Consider the following 9,225-nt stretch of genomic DNA (forward strand, 5'->3'; position numbering starts at 1 on the left):
GGCGTTGTTTTAATTAGTTACGAAAATGGTTAATGGTTTAACAATGAGGGTTCAATGAAAGAAAAAGTTTACCCGTAATTTAATTAACTCAATTACTGTGATTGTAACTGCGCTTAATACCATATGCAATGATAATATTTCCGGTACATAACGGGCTGTTACAAAACTCAACCCCCAGCAGGTCTTTTACAACCCATTCCAATACCAAAAAAAAATCTAGAAAGACTTGTCAATGGATTTTATTACAGGTTTGCCTTTATCTCATGGCCAAACTACTATTCTAGTTATGGTAGATCGCATATCCAAACAAGCCCATTTTGACTCCCTGCCCCAAAAATATATTGTTGCCAAGGTGGCAGATCTCTTCACACACATGGTCTGCAAATTAAATAGTCTTCCTAGATCAATTACTTCAGATAGAGACTATGTGTTTCTCAGTCGATTTTGGACAGAGCTATTTGAACGCAGTGGAACTCAATTACAAAGAACAACAACATATCACCCACAATCAGATGGCCAATCTAAGGTGGTGAATCGAGTTCTTCAACAATACCTTAGATGTTTTGTGGCTGATTACCCCAAAAGGTGGTCTAAAATTTTACATTGGGCAGAATTTTGTTACAACACCACTTTTCACAGTTCAGCAGCTATGTCACCCTTCAAGGCTGTTTTTGGGCGTGATCCTCCCACTATCTTAGATTATGTTCCATCAAACACAACCTCCATAGATGTGGAACAGATCTTAATAGATAGACAAATCATTTTGCAGCAGCTAAAGGCTAATTTGCAGAAAGCACAGGCGCTTATGAAGTAGAGAATGGATCAACATCAGAGAGATGTGCAATATAAAGTAGGTGACCTGGTTTGGGTACAGTTACAGCCATATCGCCACTCATCATTTGCCCACAGGTCCTCTAATAAGCTGTCTAGAAGATATTTTGGCCCTTTTGAAATTCGGAAGAGGGTTGAGGCAGTAGCATATATGCTGAAGTTGCCACCACAAGCCAAAATTGTGTCCTTACTGAAACCATAATGTGGGGACAGTAACATACAACCTTTTCCATTGCCTGCCATAGTTAACAGGGGATTACTAGTGATGTAGCCAAAGCAAATATTGGATATTCGTTGGGAGCAGCTTGCAGACAAAAAAGTTCAGATGGTACAAATTATGTGGGAAGGCATGCCTATTGACTTCACAACATGGGAACCTTGGGAGGAATTCCAAGAACAATATCCCTCCTTCAACCTTGAGGACAAGGTTATTCTTAATGGGGGAGGTGTTAATATGGGCCCAAGCCCAACAATAGAGCTCTCACACCCAATAGACAACTCAAACCCACCTTCAGCTGAACCAAACACGTGCCTCAACCAAATAGTGAATCGAGAGATACAGACCATAAAAGAAATACAAGATGAGGAAGCTAAGGTTGAAGAGATGCAAGCTCAGCAGAGCATGATAGAGGAAGAGGAAGGAAGCCCAAAGAGAACAATGGATGAAGACAGACCGAGAAGAACTAGAAGAAGGCCTACAAGATTCGATGATAAAAACTATGTTTTGTAGGAGTCATGATGATGTAGTTTGTTACCCATGTAATTGTTGTATTCTGTTTGATGTTATGATTTTGTATACCAATAGAGTAGTGTGGGTTAGTTGTCAAGAAGGATCTACGAGCTTCTATTGAAAAGCTATAAATAGAAAAAGGGGAACTCTTAAAGGGAACTTTTCTGATTTGTAATCTCAGTTTACTAAATAAAATTTTTCTTTCTCATCTCTTTTCCTCTCGTTTTGTTTTGTATCGATAGGTTGGTCTTATCACTTTATTCGTGGGAAATTATTAAATATATTAAACTTGATTCAATGTATATGTTTAATAAAATATGAATATCATGATATAAGAAGTACTTTTGCAATTGACTGACTATCACAATGTTCGTCAAAATTTTTTTAAATAGACCCATGGATTCGAAATATATAGCCAGATAAAACCAACTCTGACAACTAAACTTTATTCATTTATAAAAAATTAAAAAAAAATCATAATCATATTATGTAACTGAACAAATAAACTAATTTACCTTTAAGATAGAAGAAATTATAATATATAAAATTCAAAATTGTCAATCAAATTAGACATCATAGAAACCACAAGAACGCGATCGGATCTGACTACAAAATAAACAACATTTTCCAAAAGAACATCACATCAAAAAGTACATCATGAACTTTTTGGATGAACTTTAATTTTTTTCCAACTGCTAATGTGCAATGGCCCGAGACGGAAAAAAGCACAATTTTTATTTATTTATTTATTTTTAATTTTTTTTGCCAACTAGACCCGTCACAATTGCAAAATTGCATAAATCCAATCTAAACGAATTACAAAATTCAAACAACAAAACACGAATTAGGAAACTTAAATCGCTAAAATCATCAATCTCGAAAAACAAAAAGCATAACACAAAATCAAATTTTGATAACCATAAAGCCATGCAACCGATCGAAGTTTCATAAAACACAAAACAGGAGGAGCATAAAACTTAATTCCCAAAATTATAACCATGTTTCATAATAAATAATTGGGTCCTAAATCATATAATCTAGGCTCTGATACCAAATGTAAGAAATCTCAAAATATGATTATATGATTTAGAACACCAAAAGATTTAGGCTTATTTGTTGAATACATGATTCTTGATTTCTTGTAGGCTTCTTGTTTCCTTTATGCTCTTGCAACGGAAAGACCAGGATCTTCCTCTGCAATTCACACCACTCCCTGATCACAACCTTCGATGGGGCGAGTTGTAAAATGACGATTTTCCATCACGTTGTGAATACAGAGGGGACTTAGCCAAACTTATTAACCCTAGTTCCCTTCCCATTATGGGCCTATGGGTTAGACCTACACTGTTACTCACACTAATCAGTTTACAGATATCCAAGCCCAAACAAAAGGATCACTAATTAACTGGGCTTTATATTGCACCCCTATATGGATCATGACTTAGCCCGTTTTTATTAAAAAAAGAAAAACTACAATTGATTGAAGCCCACAATTATTATAAAAATTTCTAACACACCAAACTCTCCAATCAACTACATGCTCTTGTACCAACCGCCAAACTCTCATTTCCATTGTTCTTGTTTCATTTCTGATACTTCCACACCCAAACAATTCTCTTTTTTTATCTCCACCAAACGAGCAACCCCCTTTAACACTACCCTTGCTATTAAAAATTTGAATGCGGTCAAAGTGTCACAATCAGACAAGAACCCTCGACCAAGACCCCAAAATTTTGGTTTAGACATGACATATCCAATGAGAAATTCACTTCTAAAATTCTTTGAGAAGAGTAAAGAAAGAGTTGTGCTAGAGGATATTTTCCAATCAATAGCAATGGAGAGACGAAAATGGATATTGAAGATATTCAATTAATTGATATTGATCTTACTCATGAGGACAAGATTAATTTGTAGGAGGAGGAAATGTTACAGATTTGTTATTTTTATTATTAGATTATTTTTTGAATTGTTGGGCTGTTTAAGTAGTGAATAGTTATTTGAATTTCAACTTTTCTAAAGAATAAGCCATAACTATTAGTGGAGCCTATTTAATGTTAGTGAGTAGTTATTTTGAAGGTTGTTTTGTAATATCTATTTAAACCTTGAAATATTTGAATAAAGATAATCAGTAAAGAGAAAAATTATTTAAATGCACTTGTTTGTGTAATTGAGGTAGGATTTCCTCGGTTGTACTCAAACCCCTAATTTTTCCCCAAAATAAGTGTACATAACAATAACCGTAGACAATAAGTCCTGAAAGAAGTATGAGAATGTAGGATTATGGATATTGAACCAGGTGATGGGTTCAATGTACAGATCCAAAACAGTTCGTATTTCACTTTATTTTTAATTGTAAATTAATCATTCAAATAGTCACATATTATATTAACATTTATAAAATGTTGCGACTACTGTTGCGAAATCGGCAAGTATACCGTTCATTTCAAGTAATAAAGTGATGAGTAGAGTATCGTTCCCACGAGGATTAATGCACCAAGTACTAGTTTAACTATTTCCCTTAAGTTGGAAAATAAAATTGGTTTGAGTTGAGAAAGTAATTGAATTTGGAATTTCAAAACAGAATTTAAAAAGAATTAAATTTAAAACATAAATTTAATAACAATTAATTTTGAACACATGCAAGAAAATATCAAGAACGCGAGAAAATATTGATGAAAAATTTGTAAAAAGGATGTAGACAAGATGCACTTCACCTTTGATCCTCCCTTATATTCTTATATTGTATTTTATAATCAATTACTTCATTTGTTCAGACAATTCATTATTTCCCTCTAAAATAGTTGAACCCTAATGTCTTAGTGATTTCAACACTTTAATCCAATTAGAACCTTAATGTCTTAGTAATCCCTCTTGAATTAAGCATTAAGCAAATGAATTATGAGTATGCAATTTATGTAAGCCTATGTCTAGATCATACACAAATTGTTATTCTACCATTGTCCAGACTAAAACCCCAATATGTCTATTGTGAGTCCTAACCCTCAAAGCCCTATAATTTAGAGTGATCAGTTCTAAACAGGATATGAAAAATTAAACCAGGTAGAATAAAACAAACGAACTAATTAACTTATAAAATATCAATACAGAAAATATAAAGGATTCACATCGGGTCAGTGATCCCAACTACAAAAAGAAACTAGCTAAACATAGCTGGCTTAAACAAATTAAAATAATAAAAAGAATTCATAAAGCAATAAAGAAGAATAATGATCAATGATCTTCGTCCTTCAACTCCGTCGAAATCCTGATCTCCAGCGTGAGCCTCCAAGAATTCTCTCCAGCAAAAGATGATTTTTCTTGGGGTCTGAGTCTCTATTTATAGACTTTTTTCCCTTGTGTAGAAATCTTGATTAAATCTTCATCGTGAATCTTCGGTCAATCTCTTTCTGATACAAAATAGGATTTATTGCTGATTGTCCGCACCTCCCACGCTGTGAGCGTGGGAATTTTATTCACGTTACTGGAAGTTCACGTAACTACTGTGGTTCCCACGCTGTGAGCATGGATTGCAAGAAAGTCTGGCGCAACTAGCATGAGTTTCACGCTGTGAGCGTGTATGTCTCTGGATAAGATTTAATTCTGGCGCTGTGAGTTCCACGCTAGTAGCGTGGGGCTTCAGCTTGAAAACTTCCACTTGGGCTTCTTTTTGTCCTATTTTGAGATTTAAAAGGAAATCAGTTGCGTGATCTCTAATTGAGATTTATCAAATTATCAGTTATTCTAGCCCTTTTTATCCAGAATTGATCAAGATTCTTTCTCTTTTTGGCTTAGATTTATACATATGCTGGAGGCATATCTAACAATTCCCAGATTTGAATGTTGTTGTCCTCAGCAATGTAATAGATTAAAGTTAGAAGCAAAGATTAACTCTGTGAAGAAAAACATGGATCATGAACATCTTAAGAAATTAGACTGCTATGCATGTATAACTCCCTATTAAAAACTTCAAACAATGTTTTTCAGTTGTATCAAGAAATCAGATCCTATGTTGAATACTCCTCACCAGATAAATATACTCTCATCACTCTAGTGTTTGAGGGTTCATACTTATTCCATCAGTGTAGCAGTAATTCCATAAGCGTGAACATATTTTCAATTTCTAAGATTGAGGAACCTATTTGACATGCATAGACTGATCAAAAGGTCTTTGATAGGTTATAACTTGGCCTGGTTTGGGGGTAAGAATCTTTTGGTCAGAGGCTGATTAATTTGAGAGGCTAAAATTCTGAGATATTTGACATTATTTCCTTCCCAGTCTTTATCAATTTGGGATTCTTTTCCCTTTTTCACTACCTTTTTCTTTTCTTTCCTTGTTTGCAGATGTTTTCTTTCTTTTCTCTTTTGAGCTGCATTTCTTTTTCAAAAAATTTGCAGTATTTTGGCAGACCATTTTTCTATTTCCTTTTTCAACTTACTTAACTTTTCTTTTGAGAAGTACCTTAACTTTTTCCTTTGATCAGCATTTCAATCTCTTTCAAGGTGTGTCAATGGAGAAATGGTTAGTAATTTTCATCAGGTTTTTGAATAAATTGGTCTAAGGCTCAAAAGGGCTAACAATGGGAAATTCTTTTAGGTAGGCTGTTTGGCTTTAAGTTAACAAGAATAAATATGCCTTTATCATGTCAGTAATGCATGCAAGCCAGAGAAATAGTTCAAGTTCTAGAAAACTACTACAGTGAGGCCTCTCTGAAAAAATATATTTCTGTTTAGGCTCAAATCCTCACAGTTGTGATTCAAATTAGAATTTAACATCAAGCATTATCTAAGAATTTTCACTAAAACTGTTATACAAACGAGCATTCATCATTCTCACATTATAAAAACAATTGAATGCTCCACAGATATCATGCTTCTTATAATTCAATCTAATTACTTCCTGAGTAAGCTTTGGAAAATCTAGGAACGCTTGTTCAGGAATTCACTATTTTTGAATTTTTTTTTATTTTTCTAATTTTTTTTTGAAAAATTGAATAAAACTAATTGAATTAAAATAGCAAAAATTAAAGTAAACTAAAAAAAATTGAAGGTTAAATTATCTCCCATTTTTCAGAAAAATTTCTGTTAGATGTCCTCTCTGTTGTGTAGTTCCGCAGTTAGCAGGTATCGCATAATGTATGCGATCAATTTCCAGATTTAGAACGTTTCTGTCCTCAGCAACAACTATACTAGTCGAATGAAAGTAATTCTGCGCAGGTGGAACACTCACACACTTGTTAAACATCAAACAAAATAATCATAACTCAACATGTAAAAGGGAATATAATCAAACCATAATCTAAAAACAGCAAAAAGAAAATATTAAAGTCAAGGTAAATGGTGAGAACACTGGCGCTGACAGCATGGATTTCACGCTGTGAGCGCGGATCTCACTGGAAAACTTGTTGCGAAATCGGCAAGTATACCGTTCATTTCAAGTAATAAAGTGATGAGTAGAGTATTGATGCTCACCGGCAAGTGTACTGATCGTACAAGTAATATAATGATAAGAAAGTATCGTCTCCACAGGGATTGTGATCGAATATCAAATAATCGTTCTTTTTAAGATGGAAGGAATTCAAATAGATATGAAAAATGTTGTTGATTTGGGTAAAAATAAGAACTAAAACAAAAACGTATTTTTGGAATTTTTGTTATAAAAAAATTAGAACAGAGATTAATTTTATAAAATATGAGAAGACATTGTAGCTAGAGTGCACTCACCATATGATCCCACATTTTACTTTGGATTGATTTAAAATACTCATTTAAATAAATACTCAGATAATTTATCATCTAAAAATTATTAAATAGTTAACCCTCGATTCCTTGCAAGATTAACCCTTTAACCCCAATTCCTTGCAATGTTCCTCATGGAATTAAGCAATGAACACAATAAATTAAGCATCTGCAATCAAATATACGTATATTCCTAGCACGCCCATACAAATTGTTTTCATACTCCCTTTCAAGGTCAAAAACCCCAATATTCCTATCTAGGGTTCTAACCCTCAAACTATCATCAACTATCAGATTGATCAGTTCTAACAAAAAGGATAAAAATTACGCACAGAGTAGAGATAAAGATAAATATATAAACGAGTAAAAGTAAATTAATCCGTTGTAACAAGGGTTCACATAGGGTTTGTGACCCTAACTACAATAAAAAGTACCTAGCCAACCATGATCATGGCTGAAAATCAATATTCAACATCAACTTAAAGAAATATAAAAATGGAAGAATACAGATGAACAAGGTCTCTCCAGAACTCTCTTCTCTGAGCACGACGATTTTCTTCTGAAAAAAGGTCCCCTGAATTCTGTGAAGAACACCCTTTAAATAGCCATCTTTTCTTCTCCCAAAACTACCCTTTTTTTAAATAACACGGTGCTTTAAGTTCGCAAACTGGCGCGGGACCGCGCCACTGTGGCGCTGGTCCGCGCCAGATCCCTGGTCATTGGCCTATGCAAGGTGGCGTTGACTCGCGCCAGTGTGGCGCTAAGTTGCGCCATTTTTCTGGAATTTGGCCCAACAAGCTTGATGCAGCACTGAACTTCCACCGTTGTGGATTCACGCCACCAAGCTTTTTACATTTTCATATTTTCCACCTCTTCTACCTATATAAACATAACAAATAGGTGACAAATATCATTGAAATGGAAAAGTCAATATAATAAGCAAATATGTATATAAACTGCTCTTTTATGACTTAATCCTTATCATTTTCAGCTTAGAAAACTACGTCTGCCAGAGGCACATCAAGTATCGTTCCCACGAAGATTAATGCACCAAGTACTAGTTTAACTATTCCCCATAAGTTGGAAAATAAAATTGGTTTGAGTTGAGAAAGTAATTGAATTTGGAATTTCAAAACAAAATATAAAAAGAATTAAATTTAAAACAGAAATTTAATAACAATTAATTTTAAACACATGCAAGAAAATATCAAGAACACGAGAAAATATTAATGAAATTTTTTATAAAAAGGATGTAGCCAAGATGCACTTCACCTCCGATCCTCCCTTATATTCCTATATTGTATTTTATAATCAATTACTTCGTTTGTTCAGACAATTCATTATTTCCCTATAAAATAGTTGAACCCTAATGTCTTAGTGATTTCAACCCTTTAATCCAATTAGAATCCTAATGTCTTAGTAATCCCTCTTGAACTAAGCATTAAGCAAATGAATTATGAGTCTGCAATTTATGTAAGCCTATATCTAGATCATACACAAATTGTTATTCTACCATTGTCCAGACTAAAACCCTAATATGTCTATTGTGAGTCCTAACCCTCAAAGCCCTATAATTTAGAGTGATCAGTTCTAAACAGGATATGAAAAATTAAACCAGGTAGAATAAAACAAACAAACTAATTAACTTATAAAATATCAATACAGAAAATATAAAGGATTCACATCGGGTCCGTGATCCCAACTACAAAAAGAAACTAGCTAGACATAGCTGGCTTAAACAAATTAAAATAATAAAAAGAATTCATAAAGCAATAAAGAAGAAGAATGATCAATGATCTTCGGTCTTCAACTCCGTCGAAATCCTGATCTCCAGCGTGAGCCTCCAAGAATTCTCTCCAGCAAAAGATGATTTTTCTTGGGGTCTGAGTCTCTATTTATAGACTTTTTTCCCTTGTGTAGAAATCTTG

This window comes from Gastrolobium bilobum, unplaced genomic scaffold (assembly GCF_033153095.1).
Source record: "Gastrolobium bilobum isolate Gb01-03AN ecotype WA unplaced genomic scaffold, APGP_CSIRO_Gbil_v1 utg42518, whole genome shotgun sequence".
NCBI lineage: Eukaryota > Viridiplantae > Streptophyta > Magnoliopsida > Fabales > Fabaceae > Gastrolobium > Gastrolobium bilobum.